This window comes from Microtus pennsylvanicus, chromosome 5 (genome assembly GCF_037038515.1).
Source record: "Microtus pennsylvanicus isolate mMicPen1 chromosome 5, mMicPen1.hap1, whole genome shotgun sequence".
Classification (NCBI taxonomy): domain Eukaryota; kingdom Metazoa; phylum Chordata; class Mammalia; order Rodentia; family Cricetidae; genus Microtus; species Microtus pennsylvanicus.
This window is the reverse complement of record NC_134583.1, coordinates 137,621,279-137,640,703: the sequence shown is the minus strand read 5'-3', so window position 1 is coordinate 137,640,703 and position 19,425 is coordinate 137,621,279.

Here is a 19,425-nt window from a genome sequence, read left to right as displayed (position 1 = left end):
AAAATAAAATGCATTCCTATTACACTTGCTTCCCGCTCCTCCCAGGGCCACCCTCCCACCTTGTGCCCCGTCCCCAAACAAAGAGCACAAACACACCAAGTCCAATTTGTGTTTCCCATATACCCATAAGAGCTTGGTCAAGCTCCCAGTGGACAGCTGAGTCCTTACCCCACCCCATCTCCACCAGAAACCATCAACTGTGAAGAACCGCACCTCAGCATCTCCACCATAAGTCTTAAGGACTCCCCTCAATAGCCTCACATCTGTCTCTCTTTCTCATTTTTTTGGTGTCAGAGGGAGGTTGACACAGACACTCTCAATGTCCCTCATTCTCAGTTGTAAGTCTGCAGTTATCAATACAAGTGCAAAAGATGCTTCCCTATCCATGACATCAATTTGGCTGTAGTGTATGATCTCTTTAATGTAGTCTTAAATTGGTACTTTTTACATAAAAAATATTTATCTATACTTATGTAGATAAATAGGTCTATAATTTTCTTTTTCCTTTTGCCTTTGTCTGGTTTGGGTATCAGGTTAATACTGGCTGAATGTAATACATTTGAGCGTATCCCTCTATTTTCTGCTTTGTGGAACAGTTTGAAAAGCAGTGCCATTGGGTTCTTCTTGGAAAATTTGGTAAAAAAAAAAAAAATCACACCACTGAATCCAGGCAATGGTTGTGAACCCAGCACTCAGGAGACAGAAGTAGATGGATCTCTGAGTTTGAGGCCAGCCTGGTCAACAGATTGAGTTACAGGATAGCCGGGGCTGTTACACAGAGAAACACTGTCTTAGGGGGAAAATAACCACCAATGAATCCACTCAGTCCTTTGGTTTTCTATGAAGGAGATTTTAAATTACTGCTTCAATTCTATTGCTTATTATGGGTCTATTTAAGTTGCTTACATCTTTTTAATTTAATTTTAGTAGCTCATATATGCTTAAAGATTCATTAGATTTTTTTCCAAAGGTTTTTTTAAATTTTTTTTAAAAATATTTCCCAATATTCTCCAGTTTGCAGTGGATTTTTTGTAACATCTTTGTCTTCAGCTCTAATTTTACTAATTTGAATAAATTAGTAAATCTTTAGGTTAGTTGGAAATCTTTTTTCTTTGATTCATTCTATGTATTTTTTTCTTTGTTTTGTTAGTGGCTACCCTTTATCTCTTTATATCTGCTGGTTTGAAGTTTGGTGTCTTGTTGTATTTCTAAGAGCTTGAGGAGCATTGTTGGGTTGTTTATTCTAGATATCGGGATCCTTTTATTTTAGACACAAGCACTTAGTGCAGCCTTGCTCGCATCCTCGAGGTTCAGAGACGTTTGCGTTGTCATATTTAATTCTTCTTTTAACTCCTTCACTGCCTCGCTGGCCCACTCACTACCCTCCTTAGTCTCCATTTCCAGTTATTTCTGAAGTTTTGTTTGTCTCTTTTGCTGTAGGTTTCCAGCTTAATCCCACTGTTATCTAATAACATTAAAGTAATAATTTCAGTTATTTCTATTATTTTTAGTTCTTTTAATTGTGTGTGTGTGTGTGTTTGTGTGTGCGCGCACGCGCACTCACGCGCACGCGAGAGCACTATCCTGGAACTCACTCTGTAGAGTAGGCTGGCCTCATACTCACAGAGATCTGCTTCCCGCGTAGTATACCTCGGCCTTGAGGTAGGTTGATTCCCAATTTTCTGAGAAACTGCCATATTGATTTTCAAATGGCTGATTTGCCCTGCCTACAAGACATGCTGAAACAAAGATGGTGCAGAAATTTGCTCAACTATGTTCATAACAGTTTTGTTCATAATAGCCAGAAACTAGAAACAACCTAAATGTCGATCAACCGAAAAATGGATAAAGAAAATGTGATACATTTACACAATGGGGTATTACTCATCTGTTACAAACAACAACATCACGACATTTCCCAGAGAACTAGAAAGCCAGCTGGAATCAGGGTGTCTCTAGGATGAACTAGAAACCTAGTTCAGTGGAGACTCCCGGGAATCTATGAGGGTGACCCTAACTAAAACTCTTAGGAATGGGAGACAAGGAACCTTTAACTAGTCAAGACTCCAGTGGAGGTATTGAGACCTCGAAATATTTTTCCAGTATCTCAGTTCATTACATTTAGTTTTCACTACTATAGAGTTAGGAGCTTGTGGGACATCAAGCTGACTTTTTTTTCGTCATGATACTTGTGTTTCTTTGTTGTGTTCTGCACATCTGTTGGAAGTGATGCATCCTCTAGTTTCTCCCCCCATTTTTCCTCTCTTTTTGGCTTGTTTTATTTTATGAGTCTTCCTGCAAGTTGTCTTAATGTTGTATTTATGTACTGTTAGAGCGGCAGCCAACTGCTGTAACAGATATGACAGATATCCTGGTTTTAATTTGCAGTAGAAGATACTTAAATGCTCCCCTCACATCATCAGTAAGGTTAGACACAGTGGCAGCGGGGTACTTATTGGGGAAATGTAGTTTATAGCATTTTCTGAGCTAAGGGCATTAAAAATTAAGCAGTAGAATGAGAAAGAAGTGGGAGAAAGAAGAAAGGATGAGCAAGAGATGTAGCAACATATGAAATGATAGAAAAAATATTGTCGAGGAAATGTTTAGAAAGGATAATTTTAAAAGCCAAATAAATAAAATTATGCAGATGATGCTGTAACTTGGGTTTTTCCTCCCCCTTGGCTGTCTTGTCTAGTGCTTGCTGCAAGTGGTAAGAAGGTCATTCTGCTCAGCTCAGTAATTCAAACAGGTCAGTTTGTCCTTCCTGCTGTTCCTTCCAGAACCCCCCAGTTTGAGACTCCGGGCCTTACAGTTCCAGTTTTCCCTCCAGTGATTTAGAGACTGTGCTATCCCACAGGGAGCTCTATGTTTCTGGAGCTCTGGCAGAGTGTGGAGGGTGTTCTCTGTTACTGGGGCTCTGGCGAAGGAGGAAGGCCCACACACTTGTAGCTGAGTTGAGTGGCTGGATGTTCCCATCCCCTCCACCACATTTACTCTTGCCTATGAGGGAGACAGTCCTGTACACTCTTCATGTCTCCTGTGTTATTCACGTGGGCAGTGATGGAGGGAGTTCCCTCCCGGGCTTCATTCCAAAGCACTGGAGGAGAATCTCAGTGTCGGGCCCCCACTTCAGACACCACATTCATCTGCACAGTCTGCACTGTTCTTCCTCCCCTCCACCCACAGTGCATCCAGCCCTGACCACATCTCCATAGCTGCTTAGTCTCTCTCCAGGTTGCTCTTCCTGCTCCTGGATGTTTCGCTTAGGACATTTCACCTAGACCTAGTTCTTTTCTCAATTCTTTCAGTCATGGGAATAGAACCTCTTTTTATCCTGATCTCTTTCACGCCAAGACACACAGAGGTGTCGTAGAATTTGCCATTTTACCTGGAAGTCTCAGGTTGTTATCTTTAAAGAAATAAAATTCATCCCTACACAAGACAAAAAAAAACTTATGGTTACTTGAAATGGAAAGGAGCTTGCTAGAGCCATAACTCTGTGTCTTGAAGTAGTTGGTCTGGAGCCCACGGCTCCAGCCTGGGGAGTTAGTGATGACTACCTGCCCACAATTGCCTTTCTAAGATGACCTGGGAACCTCTTTTAAACACATCATCACATCTCAGACACCCCATAGCTATTCAACACAGCTTTTCACAGCATCTACGTGTGTCAAGAAAATTCAACAGAAAGGGACATCAGTAAACAGAAGCGATTATGACTGTATTCCCAGAAGAGATGTTTGGGACAGAATGTTGCTTTTACCTAGATCTCCCTGCATCTAGATGGAGGCTCAGAGGCTGGATTGTTTCACCTCAAAAATGTTGAGTTAACCAGTGTGTCAGGACATAAACAGAAGTCAGGAAAAGTGAGTAAGCTCATTTGATGGTTGGAGAGACTTCTAAGCATGAGTGAATACAGATGCAATGTTATAAAAAAAAAAAAAAGTTTCTGTCCATCTCTAAACTCTCCTTTCCAGCTGCATCGTTTTGGATTAGCTCTCCCACAAGATGGTTAGTAGTTGTAGGCTGGCCTAGTACTGAGTACCTGTACCCGATGAAGTGTGTCTCATTCTACATGGTGCCATGAAAGGCACTGAACAGACATGGGTCACCTGCCTTTGGCTATGCCCCAGGGTCAAGGGCAGTGGAATGTGATGGATCCAGACGTATCATTAACCCCCTCAAACAGAGTGAGTTTAAAATAGAAAGGGCAAATAGATGGATCTAGAAAACATCACGTTGAGTGAGGTAACCCAGACCCAGAAAGACAAATATCATATGTACTCACTCATAAGTGGCTTTTAGACATAAAGCAAAGAAAAACCAGCCTACAATTCACAATCCCAGAGAACCTAGACAACAATGAGGACCCTAAAAGAGACATATATGGATCTAATCTACTTGGGAAGTAGAAAAAGACAAGATCTCCAGAGTAAACTGAGAGCGTAGGGACCATGGGAGAGAGTAGAAGGGTAGGGGAGAAGAAGAGAGGGGAGCAGAGAAAAATATATAGCTCAATAAAAACAATAAAAATGTTAAAGCTACTTGAGAAAAATATATAAAATAGAAAGGGGCAAATAAGGTTATGTTTTCCAATAAAATGAACTCTGCCAACTTTGAAGAAGGGAGAAGAGAAAGAGGAGAAAAAAAGGAAAAGAGGAGGAGAAAGAAGAGGAAGGAGGAAAAGAAGGGGGAAAGAAAGGGGAGGAACAAAAGAAGTAAAAGTACTGTAGCTGCCTTCTGGAGCACTAACGATCCATGACTTGTAGCTACAACTTCTTGGGCACTGTATTCCTTTCTGCCCCTTACACTGTGACATCACACATGCTACCTCTATCCACATTCTTAAGACAGGCTCTTCCCACCATTGGTGCAGGTACCAGCTCCTCAGCTCATCCACAGTACTGTACATCTTTAAATTCAGAGAAACATACAAATCCACGTGGATTGGCAAAGAGGCAGATCTTTCCCCAAAAATAAAGTCCCACAGATTTCTGAAGTCAGACAGAGCTCACTGCTCCCCCAGGAATTCCTTCTGGCCTTTGAGTAGGCGCGAATGTCCTACTTTATTTTCACATTTTGAACGGAGAGGAAATAGCATTTGCTCTCCTCCCAACCCCAACTGAGTACAGTACACCTGTTTCTTTTCACAGCCCATTTCATAAACCATCTCTCAGCCTGTGATGAACTGGCTTGCTTGTCCCTGAGTACCCAAACCTTTTCCTACTGTGACTTTCTCCATCCAGAGGCCCCACACACTGGCCCTCAGCACTCCCATATTAACACTGAGCATTGACTCACCTCATGTTTGCCAGGAAGACATGCCCAACATAGCAGGAAGGTCTGCACCCAAAGACACTGTATTCAGAGTTTACACTAACTGATGGGGCTCCCTGCCATGGTAAGGCTTTCGGCCAAGCCATTGTGTAAATTTCTTTCAGTGTTAGACCAAGAACGTTGCTTGGTTCTTAGTATAGAAGGAAAAATGTTTAAGGAAACATATGACTTGTATTCCTGGGTTCCAGAGAAGCACTCACCTTCATGGACTCTGAAAGATGGGAAAGAAAAGTGATGAGTCCAGACACCCTTCAAGAAGTGGTGACCCCAGCGAAGACAGTCCTACGGAACTGTAGACACCTGCCATCTACAAGGCTAATGGGGCAGAGAAAAGTGGGGCCTCAGTGGAACTGTGGGGAATCACAGAGAAAGAACTTTTTTAAAGATTGCTCTATTATTTTATGTGCTTTGCCTATATATATACATGTGTACCACATATATGCCTGGTGTCCACTAAGGTCAGGCGATATAGATAATTGTGAGTTACCGTGTGGTTGCTGGGACTCAAACCTGGTTCCTCTACAAGAGTAACAAGAGCTCTTGACTGCTGAGCCAACTCTCCAGGCCTAGAGAAGGAAGAATTTTGGATGATGGCTCTACCAGGCTGTTCTGAATATAACAACCCATACAAAGTGTGTGCTGTGAACCAGGCTCCCTGTCCACTGTCCCACATGCTGGAGATCTAGACAAGCATCATCCATATCTTCCACGTAAGAAAACACAAGTTCAGAGAGGCTGGGTGTTTGCTCTGGGTCACACAGCTAGTCTTGAGGACGGCTAGAGGCTGTGCCAGGCACTGCACAGGTGCCCTTCCTGGAGGCTTTTCTGTTACCATGACATTAGCAGTCTCTGAGGACCAAATTGTTATTTTTGACCTGGAATTCCTAAGGGCCTCAAAGGTTAGATGCTTCACTCTTTTAATTACTCATCCACCTGACAAAAGCCACCTTCATTACTCAGGCTTTTGAAGGAAAGGGGAAGGCAGGACTGGGACCTCAGGTGGGTCTTTGTAACATAGTTACTGAACCTTCCAGAATTCATGGAAAAGTCTACCAGATACTATGGGCCTGTAGGCTGAATATGGATGCCCCAACAGTACAGAAGAACTTTGGGTGACTGTCCAGGCAGCGAGATGTCTCTGTCAATTCTAGAATTTTGGAAGTAGCTTACAATGCACTTCCTGTTAACTTGGGTAATATTATATCCTTCTGGAGTCTTTGATGGAGTTGAAGAATTTATAGTTATAGTCTTCCTAAGTTATAATAAAAGATAAAGTAGATATAAATATTGTAACTGTAATTCTTGCTTGATACCTGTTTTGTTATATGTAATTTAACTATGTTAAAGTTAAAACCTTCCTTTTTATTGGGGAGGTGATGTGGGATTTCCCTCTGTATGTTGTGAATGCCACTGGTTAATAAAGGAACTTCTTTGGGCCTATAGCAGAGCTATAGGGGAACAGAGCTAAGTGGGGGAAACTAAACTAAATGCTGGGAGAAGGAAGGCAGAGTTAGAGAGAAGCCATGTAGCCCCTCCAGAGACAGATGCCAAAACTTTAGCTGGTAAGCCACAGCCACATGGCGATACACAGATTAATAGAAATGGGTTAAATTAAGAAGTAAGAGTTAGTCAATAAGAAGCTTGAACTAATGGGCCAAGCAGTGATTTAAATAACATAGTTTCTGTGTGATTATTTCAGGGCTGAGTGGTCAGGAACAAACAAGCTGCCTCCTTGCAACACAAGAGGAAGACGTGAGCTCTCAGACAAACTCTGAGAGACACACCTGAGGCCCAAATGGAAACTGAGGAAAAGTTGGAGCTACTTCTGGATGTCTTTTAATATGAATGTGGTTATGGCAAGAATAACAATGTGAATGACGTCATCACCCCAAACAATAAGGAATGTTCACCAAAGCTGTCCACCCATGCCTGACTTCCAAGTTCCCATCACTCTTCATCCCTCTGGAGCTCGTGCTTCTGGCTTCCCACACTCCTCTAGAAGGCTACCTCACACCCTCAGAATGGTTTTGGGGTCAGTCGAGGGCCTTCTCTGACAAGTTCACAGCAAAGGCATGATCACATGACAGCCATAACTGCCATCTCTTTGAATCAATGATGCTACAGAGGTGACAACGGGGACGTCCAGGATCCCCCAGAGGCTGCTGAGATGTACTACTCCTGTAAGCCTCGAAGGTGTTGGTGAGCTTCCCAATGACCCCACCCATCCACCCGTTTTCAACATCACGAAGCTAGTAATGCTTGGGTTGGCTTCTCCCCCAACTGCTGGTAACCAAAAAAGGAAGTTTCTGAGTCACTAGACTAGGGAAGGAAGAATAACTGCATACGAGCCCCACCCAGCACCTCAAAGACAGGAATATACTTGGGGGCCTTCTCAAGCAAGACTTTTTACTTCCATCTCCTCGTCCCTCCACTCCTGTCTCACATAAAATGGGTTCCACAGACACCCACTGGAGCTGATGGCTGGTGGTGTCACTGAGGCCTGTTCTCCACGAGGCTCCAGGCATGTGTCTATGGCTTGGATTTTTCTATGTGTTGGACAATCCTCCATAATCAATTGGATAATTCCACCATCGCCTTGGAGCACCTATGTGAGCTACATCCTACAAAGCAATCTCCTTCTCAAATATACCCTTCAAGCAACCCTACCAAATCCTGAAAACAGACACCAACCTCCTTGTATGCCCTAGAGGAGTGGCCGACTGCACCTCTGCCCCTCTTCACTCCAGAGTCCCTTTGTCCCAAATCTCCATCTCTTTGAAGCCTTGGTTCACATTTCCTAACGCTGAGTGAGCCCAGTTTCCCTGTGAGAGCCCACCACCCTATTTCATCCTTCCCTGGTGACTGCTCCCTGACCAAACCCAAGCATCTTAAGTGGTTTCTAAGCTATCGAGAAGAATGATCCTTCTTGGAAGAGAAACTCTCTTGTGTGTATATGAAAAACACATACAGACTTTGCTTCTGACCATGAAAAATAGGAAGAAACTGTCTGTCCATCTGTAGAGGACTACTCTACAGAATATGGAGCAGTCATACCACACAGTGTAGCTCTACACAGCAAGCAAAAAGAATGATGCATATGTGTTTATGATTACAAGATCCAGGAATGATCCGTGAGCCTTAACTTAGTCTTTTAGTGCTCCAGTGCATTTACAAAGCATGCATTTATAGAATAACTGGTCATTTTTATTGTTCTCTGCACACCCCATCTCTTGCTTTAACAACAGAAGCTCTGGGTTTAGCTGCTATGTGTTCTTGGTTGTGCAGCTTCATCAGTGAGGGAAGAAGGAGGTTGCACTGGTATTTAAGAAAGGTTTTCTTCTGGCTTTCCCACATAAGCTTTCTGTGTGTGGCTCACGGGCACCATGATCCCTCCCCAGCAGCCTGGAAACTCATGAAGCCAAGGCAAGGTTGTGTTACTAAGCGGTATCTCACGTGACTTCATTCTGTAAGGGGAATGGGACCAGCAACAGTGGATGAGTCAACAATGGTAGAGGTAGGTGTCCTTCTCCAGCACGTTGACAAGACAAATAGGAAGTCCAGGACAGTGTAAGGTCAAGAACTGCAGAGTCACCCAATCGATTAGGAGGATTGCCCAAAACACAGCAAAATTCAGCAATAGAGGGGGCGCATGCCTTGAGCCTCACAGTGACATCACCAGCCACCTGTTATCAGCCTCTGGTGGGTGTCTGTGGAGCCCCTTTGCTGTAAGAAGTGAAGGGGAGAGGAAAAGAAGGAAATAAATAAAAGGTTCTATGGTCTGGTCTTCTGGTGTGAATCAATGGGGCTCAGCATGGCACTTGTGCACAAGACACATGCAGTAACTGCTGAGGGAAGGCCATACCCTTGACTTCTCATGAGAGCAACCCTACCCAGAAAGCCTGATGTACTGTGACCCTGATCTATAATGACTATGGGAGGTGACACCTGAGTTAAGTATCATGGCTGCCATGGCATCTCCACTCCATCTAGCCTCATGTCCTTCCCGATGCTCCTTTCCTACAATGGCTCATGCCACAGGCTACCTTGAAGACCAGCGGGGTGTAGCCCATGTCCATGTGGTCATCTGCTTATCTCCCCCACTTCATATTGCTCTCCACTCAACCACACTGGGGTTTCAAGGACTGCCACCAGCTGTGTTTTTTGAGCACATACCTCAGAGACTGCCAGGTCTCTATGGGGAGACCACTGTTCAAGCACCTCAGAATATAGATCATTAAAACTGTGTACATGATGAAGGGCCACCAGGGAGCCCAGATGCTACTATAATTTGGATTGAACTCTGAAATGGATCACACAGGGTGTAAAAAGAGGAAGGCAGATTAATACAACTTCAGAATGCAAATTTTTTAACTTATAGAAAGTATTTTCTTTTCTTTTTTATGGGGTTTGTGAGTTAGGATGAAAACTCTCCTTCCCACCTGTGGGACCACCATAGAAGAAGGAGGCAATTAGATGCCTATGCCCATGAGTTTTTAAAGGCAGGTGTGTTGGGAGATAGAAGAAAAATCTAATTGCCCCCCACATTTCTTGTTGTTACCAGTATTCTAGTTAGGTTCCCTAGCACATTTTGGACTCTATAGTGAATTTACACATGGATACGTAGAGGGAGAAGCTGGTCTTTGGAGTAAGCCAGCAAACATAGGGATAGGCTTATTTATAAATACAAAAATTCCCCAAATCCAACCTAATTCAGTAATGACCCTGGGATGAGGAAGAAGTGACCTACCCCAAGTCACATGGCAACTGGCAAATGGAAGGGCCTCTCTTCCGGTTTGGTTTGGCACTTCATAGAGTACCACTTTGAAAGGCTTGGCACTTGCTGACAAAGGAGTTCCCTTTTGTTTTCCCGTTTTCCATGGGCACAAATTTGGTAACACTCAACAGCCACCTCCTTCCACGGCTGACTTTGCTACCATTTTCTCAAGTGTGCCAAGGCTGCTCACTTGAAAGCACGGTCTAAAGATAATCCCATATAATTTTTAATTACAGATCGTCATTTAAGATGTACAATTTTGTAAGTCTAACCATGATTAACTACATTAGGGATTTTGGTGACACACGTCACAATTAAGTGTTTTTGGTGTTGAGCCAATTAAGGGTTAACAGGCAGCAAATACCATCTTTGCACGTTTTTGCTTAATGAATTCTTAGAGGGAAAATATTCTCATTAGGTTAATTTGTCAACACAATCAAGTTACATCACCGGGCTTTTTCTCTGAGCTCACAAACGTGGCTGCCTTTATGTGGCGAGGCACACTTCTGCATTTGCTATCTGCTCTGGGAAACAAACACTGTTCCGAGACGCAGGCAGCAGCGAAGAGATCTTCAGGCCTTGCTGATCCCTTGCATCTTTTAGACATAGGCATGTTTATGTCGTTTTATGCAGCTCTCTGGGGCTTTCTGCCTGTATTTCCCTAGTACGTTGTCATGCCAGAGAGTAAAACACGCATCTGTGTACTGGCAGAGGGAGGGCCACAGCCCCTAGGATGGGCTTGATGGCCGCAGGGAAAACTCTGTTCCCCAAACGCTCAGCCAGAGAGGGAGGGCAACTTATTTCTCTTGTGCCCTTGAAAAACACCCAGGTTCCCTCCTTCCTTCCCATTCGGCTGGCTATGGCCCTGGCAGGAGCAAATGCACTGTCTACACACTAATTGGACTATTTAGTGAGGGAATAAACAGCAAGTCTCACTGTCAAGCCTCTCTTAGAAAGAAAAAAAAACATACTCCACTCAGATTTGGAGTACCATGTTGTTTGGTCTTAGCTGCTTCTGAGGCAAGTGCTTGTATTGTTTTCAAAGGGAGCGTCAACAACCTCCACGCCCAGGAGAAACTAACTGCATGGTGAAAACACCTGGGCACAGAACTTTGCATGTACTGAGAAAATTCTGGAAGGAAGGACTGGGGAGATGGCTCAGTGAGTGAAACACTTGATGCCCGATAGTAAAGACCAGAGTACAAACTCTCAGAGCCTACAACATGGGTAGCTGTGACATCTATAATCCCAGCAGTCCTACGACAAGAGGGGGGCGGGGCTGGAGACAGGAGTCCTGGAAGCTTGAGAGCCATCTAACCTGGCATGTACAACAGGAAACACCAAGAGACTCCGTCTCGAATGAGCTACAAGTCAGGGACCAATTCCTGAAGTTTCTCTCTGACTTCCACATGTGCACTGTGGCTTGCACACAACCTCATACACATACGCACATGTGTGCACATGCCCGCGTGCACACACACACACACACACACACACACACACACGCACGCACAAATTCTGCAAAAGCCCACTCAACTCTGATAATGTGGGTTCTCCGGAGGAAGTACGCAGGTGGTTTTGACTCCTTCCTTGTCTTTTCATCTCTACATTGTTTGGTTCTTTATGGTAAGTGTATATTACTTTTCTGATCAATGTGGAAAGAAGAATCCACAAGTAAAGCACAGAGAATAAAAACTGGGGAGCCATGGTGCCTAGATTTCAGTCTCCCCTAAAAGTTCTGTGAGTTCCACTTTTCTGTTACGAGATGACAAGTTGGGGTGGAAAGGATCCCTCTGCGTTAAGGTTACTATTGCTGTGATGGACCACCATGACAAAAGGCAATCTGGTGAGGAAAGGGTTTATTTGGCTTATATTTCATAATACCATTCATCATTGAGGGAAATCAGAACAGGAACTCAAACTGGGGCAAGAATCTGGGGGCAGGAGCTGACGCAGAGACCATCGAGGGTGCTGCTTACTGGCTTGCTCCCCATGGCTTGCTTAGCCTGCTTTCTTATAGAACCCAGAACCACCACCCCAGGGGTGGCCCCGCCCACAATAGGCTGTGCCCTCTAACATCAATCACTAATTAAGAAAACGCCCTATGAGGTTTGCCTGCAGCCCAATCATGCTCTATAAGTATTTTCTTAATTGAGGTTCCCTCCCCTCAGATGACTTTACCTCCTGTCAAAACTAACCCAGCACAGGATCTGATCTCGGCTTGCGTTTGGTTTTCATTTGACTAAGTCTCCTTTCCCAAAGGTCATAAGCTCACCACCCGCCTGCAAAGCACAATATGAAAGCAGCAACTGAAAGATTCATGCTCCACTCATTCCACACGAATGGAGTCAGCACTCACCATATGCACAGCTCATTGCTGGGGGTCAGGGTGATGAGATGAACCAGCCGGGCTCCACTCCTGAGCATCTCTGTGTCATCCAAGGGCCCCCAAGCTCAGAAAGAATTTCCAGAAATGTACAGAAGGCTGAGCCAGGGAAGCACTGAGTACCAGAGTAACTCCTGGGAACACTAGCAGGCTGACCAGATAAAGATGTCCAGCGATGTCTTTCTAGGAGGGAAGTCCTAAGGAGGGACTGAAAACCAAACTGCCAAGCAAAGTGTCCTCTGCTGCCTTGTTGGCTGAGTCCAGCTACCACTGTGACTCCATTGTTGCTGAACGGAATGGTAGCTAGGACTGTGAGCAGGCTATGCATCCCAGAGCTAGGGAGGAGAGGGGACAGTGGGTTTGGGGTATGTAGCTGCATATGACAAAGGACTGGGATATAGGGTAGAATCTGTCCCCATCCCAGGACCTCGCTGGACCCCACATTACACACAGATCCTACTTTCCGCTCCCCTCTCCGTGTGTCTACCCCTGGCAAAGTATAGAAAACCTGTTGGCCACTCAAACTTTCCCTCCTGGATGTGTAATGAAGAGATGGTTCGTGTCCCCGGCTCTCCTTCCTCCAGGTATCCCATGGCATTGACATATTTAGTGCACTGTTAGAGAAACCGAAGCTGTGGCTGACTCCCCTCGTAAGGACCAGAGAATCTATGAGTTAACAACTGAATGAGGAGCAGCATGTCTTTCTAATGCCCTCAGGACATACATGCTGTGATGCCCTAGGGGACTGTTTAGGACATGTACCATGTGTGCTATCGACAGTTCCACTTTGATGACTCACAAACATATCTGGAAGTTATCCTATAATGCCAACAAAACCATTAAGTTAACATCACCTATGATGGAGGTGAGATTTGAACCCAGATCCTCTAACACTAAAGGCACAATAATGCCACAGAGATGCTGACTGCTTCAAGCAACCAGGACTCTTCTAAGAAGTCAGAATATAGGCGGGAGCAACACCAAGTTGAAATCCATTCTGCAAGATACATTTCTATTATGCAAGACGGCACTACTATGCCTGCTTATCAGGTTCTGGAAAGTTCCACAAGCCATGTTGTGGAATTGGAGTAGGGTTTCAAAGCTACAGTGGCCATTCATTAGACAGGTAAAGACCAGTTCTAGTTTTTTATGTTAAAAAATTATGTGCGTATGTGTCTATGTGAGTTTATGTGCGCCATATGTGAGCAGGGCTCACAAAGTCCAGAAGAGGGTGTTGGATCCCCTGGAACTGGAGTAACAGATGTTTAGAAGCTGCCATGTGGTTTCAGGAACCTGAACCAGTCTTTTGTGGGAGCTGCTGGTGTGTGTGTGTGTGTGTGTGTGTGTGTGTGTGTGTGTGTGTGTGGTGTTGTCTGCATGAATGTCTGAGGACCACATGCATGCAGTGCTCCCTGAAAACCAGAAGAGGGCCAGATCCATAGGACTAGAGTTGCAGAGAGTTGTGAGATGCTATGTGATGGCTAGGTCCTTTGGGGAAGCAGTCAGCATTCTTAACTGCTGAGCCATCTCCCTAGCCTCTAGACCAGCATTTCATGGAAAGATGGGATGGGATGGGATGGGATGGGATGGGATGGGATGGGATGGGATGGGATGGGATGGGATGAGGTGGGGTAGGGTGGGTGGGTGGGATGGGATGGGATGGGGTGGGGTGGGTGGGGTGGGGTGGGATGGAGTGGGATGGGATGGGATGGGATGGGGTGGGGTGGGGTGGGATGGGATGGGATGGGATGGGATGGGATGGGGTGGGGTGGGGTGGGATGGGATGGGATGGGATGGGATGGGGTGGGGTGGGGTGGGATGGGGTGGGATGGGATGGGGTGGGATGGGATGGGATGGGGTGGGGTGGGGTGGGATGGGGTGGGATGGGATGGGGGTGGGGTGGGGTGGGGTGAGGTGGGATGGGATGGGGTCGGGTGGGGTAGGATGGGATGGGGTGAGGTGGGGTAGGGTGGGTGGGGTGAGGTGGGATGGGATGGCGTGGGGTGGGGTGGGGTAGAGTGGGTGGGGTGGGATGGGATGGGGTGGGGTGGGATGGGATGGGATGAGATGGGGTGGGGTGGAGTGGGGTGGGATGGGGTGGGATGGGATGGGGTGGGGTGGAGTGGGGTGGGATGGGGTGGGATTGGGATGGGGTGGGATGGGATGGGATGGGGTGAGGTGGGGTAGGGTGGGTGGGGTGGGGTGGGGTGGGATGGGGTGGAATGGGATGGGGTGGGGATAGACAGGAAAGAGCTAGTTCAATGTAAGAAGTAAAGTAAGTATTGTTTCAGGGCATTTCATTTCAATCTTGCATGTGTGTGCAGAGATGAGGAGAATAGCAGGCCATTATGTGTCAGCTCAGCCTGACCATCCAGCCCAACCTTTGTTCACCAGCCTTATGTTCTGACAGTGGACCACAATTTTACCTTTACCCAGTGCTCCCAGTCTGTGTGCTGTGTATCTACCATCATGTAGGTGAACAGTGTCTGGAACACACGTGCCATTGACTGTCACAGCTATGACTACCTGTTCCCCACATTCCTAGACTGCTCTGGCTGCTACAGACTGGCCCCTCAGAGTGCTATCTCACTGACTATTTTTCTGAATGGGTTTGACTCAACCCTGTTTGAGATTATGAGGCCATTTTTTCCTTTCTCTCCTAGCCTCAGGACAATACCTCTGGCACAGGCTGCACCCATAAGGCCACAGTTCCTACAAAGAGCCCCCATCAGGGCTCCAACTTGCTATGAGCCCAAGAAGAGTTCTTTGTCATCTTGTCTATTCTACCTTAAGGTGACACCCACTGTGAGGCTGCCTGTCTCCTTCACTCAGCTAGGTCGACTCGGAGTAGCCCTTTTGTGAATTCTAGGAGTTCTGCTCCCTGTGCAGATCCTGGACACTGCTGACCTAGCATATTTATGTGTTTGTGCTTAGGTGTGCTCCTGTGTGCATGTATGCAAATCATGATACACACATGAATTTGGGAGTATGGGTGCATACTTCTTCTGGGTCATACTGTAAAATATTATTATTACTATAATAATAATAATAAGGGACATAGAGCTGGGGGGGCACGGCTATAATGAAAGCAGCTTAGGTAATAAAGGAGAGGATTGTGGGAATTATGGTCACAGCAGAGAGACTGAGAGGGAGAATTTGTAGTGAAGAAAACTGGGTGAAGAGTCAGAACCCACAGGACTTCCCTAGCTTCAGATTCTGCAGTCGACATGTGGGCAATGAACACCAACTGCCTTCAGCTACAACCAGCATAAACTAAGATCCTATCAGCATGGCCAAGAGCCATCCTCTAGGGAGATTCCTCTGCTGGGAAGTGCTAGCCTTGTAAGGGTGTGGACCTATATTTGAATCCTGCTGTGGGAGAATGTTCTTGTACACTGTAAAGATTTGTCACTCGTATTGGTATAATAAAACACTGATTGGCCAGTAGCTAGGCAAGAAGTATAGTCGGAGCAACCAGACTAAGAAAATTCTGGGAAGAAGAAAGGCAGAGAGTCTGTCACCAGCCAGATGCAGAGGAAGTAAGATGAGAATGCTTTACTGAGAAAAGGTACCAAGCCATGTGGCTAAACATAGACAAGAATTAGGGTTAATTTAAGTTGTAGGAGCCAGTTAAATAATAAGCCTGAGCTAATATGCCAAAGAGTTTTTAGTAATAAAAGCCTCTGCGTATTTCTTTGGGACTAAATGGCTTTAGGACCAGATAGAACAGAAACTTCCATCTACAGAGTCCCAGTATGCATAAAAAATAATATAATATAATATAATATAATCAAATAAAGCCACATATACCTGTAATGGGGAGGCAGAGACATAAAGACTTGCTGACCAGTCTGTCTACCTGAATTAAAAAGTTCCAGGTTTTAATGAAAGACTGACTCAAAAATTTAAGTGGAGAGTAATTGGGAAAGATAAATGTTGACAACTAGCCTACACACACACACACACACACACACACACACAATCCTGCTTTGGAAGTTGCATTATTACATATTCCAATACCCACATCTAATAACACCATACGTATTTTTAATTGACAACAGAATCCAAATGACATCTACAAGCTGTTTAAATAAATCAATCTTCCTGTTTCCCTCTGCCTCTTCCTCTAAGGATCAGAGAAGCCACTCTGAATTCTGTGCTAAAACCACATTCCATTAAGTGTGTCCCCTCTGACTCCTCAATTGTGAGTCACTGTCTTCCCCTCAATATTTTTATATCTAACTCATGAACGAGCTGCCTTGCCAAAACGATAATCACAGCAATCTGGTCATAGTCAATCCCCTAAGAGAGGAGCCTGGGGGCTGTGGATAAATCCTTTAAATGCTGGTGAGGGTCTTTGAGTCCAAGTTTCTGAGACCACAATCAAAACTGCTTCTGGGGGACAGGGAGAGCCTTTCCAAGCCCACCCAGAGCTGAGCACAAAGCCACTCTGATGGCAGCAGCACCATCAGGTCCCATGTAGTCTCCAGATTTTCCATCCTTAGTTGTGGCACATCTTAGCATTTGTCTCTTGTCTTACTAGAGGGACCGTGGTTGTGACAGGAAGATTTTTTTTTTCTCAAAAGGGGCAGCATGGCCCCTACCTAAGCACTCTGGCTGTCCCGCCACCTAGACCTGGCCTGGAAATCCATGGCACAAGACAATACACATTTTGGCCTCAAAGGGACCTGATTTGAAATCCTGGCTCTGCCATTTCTTGGCGGAGGAGGATTACGATCCGTTGTTTCAGCCTCCTAAGCATCCATGCTCCTCTTCTGTAAAACCAGGAGAAGCACAGTGAGAATTCGGTGAAGCCTTGTGTGAAATAGGTACTCAGTAAGTGTTTGTGGTGATGTATTTGAGCATGCACACACTGGAGGGAATGGCCATCCATTGAGTCGCAACACTGCTAACAAGGGTCTCTAGGGGTAGGGCAATTGAGTTCATCTTGCTAAGCTTCTGTTCTCTCAGCTTTAAAGTGGGGGTAAATATCCATATCTGTCACCCAACCTTCCATCACAGACTGGAGCAAAAATGTAATTAAATAATACAGGCAGCTAAAGAAATGATAGGATAGTATGTACAGTTATTTTAAGTTCATTTGAAGAATCGGAGATTGAATTTCCAAAATCTGAGGGTGGTGGTTCACAGTTGTGGTTCCGGTCCCTCTGGCCATCCAGCCTAACATATTAGTGAATTCCAGGCCAGGGGAAGACACTGCACCAAAACATAAACAGGTGGACAGCCACCAAAGGAAATATACTTGAGACCTAAATACACATATCTGCACACAGGTATATACACACACACTCACACACATACACACACGTGAATGCACACACACACATACATCCACATGTGAACATGCACGTGCACACACACAAACACATACACACACTGTGAATGTGCATGTGCACACACACGTACACACACACATGAATGCACACACACATACATACACGAATGTGCATGTACACACACACACACACACAATTTTTATTCACTCCCCCACATCTCAGCTTCTCCAAAAGAGAACATTTTTTTTCATTCTCATATTTTCTTTCTCATTATTTCATGTACACAAGCATCCATGTGGATATGTTTGATTTCTCTTCTCTGAAACATGGGAGGAAGAAAGGCCCTTCTTGGGTATTCTTCTTTTAAATCTCTCAGTATTTCAAAGTCAGTTTTCTTAGAACAAGGAAGTCTTCATTTATTATCCATAGTGCAGTTATGATAATGCCTCCAAACTTCTTCTACAGTACACATATCCTGATTTTCTTTCTTTCAGTGTGATTATCACTTTTATATAATATTCCCCTCATTCGTATTTTTTAACATAGCACATTTTCTTTATCCATTCATTGGACATCTGGGTTGTCTTTACCTGTTGACTAGTGTAATAGCACTGCTGTGAACACGAGTGAATGCTTATCTGTCTCTACTTCTGGTTTGTTTCCGTGGTCTTGGGGATGCACACCCAGAAATGAATTGCTGTATCTAATGGTAACTCTATATTTCATTTTCCAAAGAAGTACCATTCCAAGAACCAGGCTGATTTTCACACAGCAGTGGCTGAAAAATGCTCACCTCTCACACATGGCACCCACTCTCTGCTGTCACAACTATGCCACGGATAAAAACAATGAATCTAAGCCCTGTTCTCAGGGGAGCTGTTGACACCACCACTCTGCCCAAAAGGCATCTATGTAGGGGGACAGAAGCTGGGCTCTTGGGACCACCAGGGATTACTTCTACCAGGAAGGGAAGGATCCTTCCCCAAAATAAGAGTCAGGAAGAAGTGTTCCCCACTTCTGTAGACCTGGGTACAAAGGGAAGCACAGACCCACACAAATACAAATGGTTGCCCTGCCCCTCCATCTAATTATCATCCAGAGTCTCCATGCCCCCTGGGGATTGGAAACTTGTTTGTTCGAGCTGTCTATTATTACTCTTTGAGCAGTTAGGAGAATCATTTGCATCGTTCATTAACAAGTCTCACCTTATGGATTTCCAAGTGGTGGTTCTCTTTTAGCTAATGAGCCCCAATAGTGTAATACTTTGTGTATTTTATAAGGAGACAATTAGGCATTGGCTTGCTTTTATAGTTGGTCTTAAAATAAATCATTTGGAATAGAAAAGGGGAGGCTGAAGAACGGGCACCTAGAGCAAGTGCCTGTGGTAGAATCAGGGGAGCCAAACCATTCTCCACTCCATGCATACATGTGTACACACCCAACTGACAAATTGCAGGGGCTTTCGAGTTTCCTTGCTGACATTCCAGCTGCACAATTACAAAGCTTTTGGGTGAGGTGTGTCTATATCTGAGCTTTGTCTTTGTAGGGCAGGAGGAGGCAAGAATCTCTATTCCTGCCAACTCATCTACTAGTTTTAAATGCCCTCAATTTCCCTTCATGCTGACTGACCC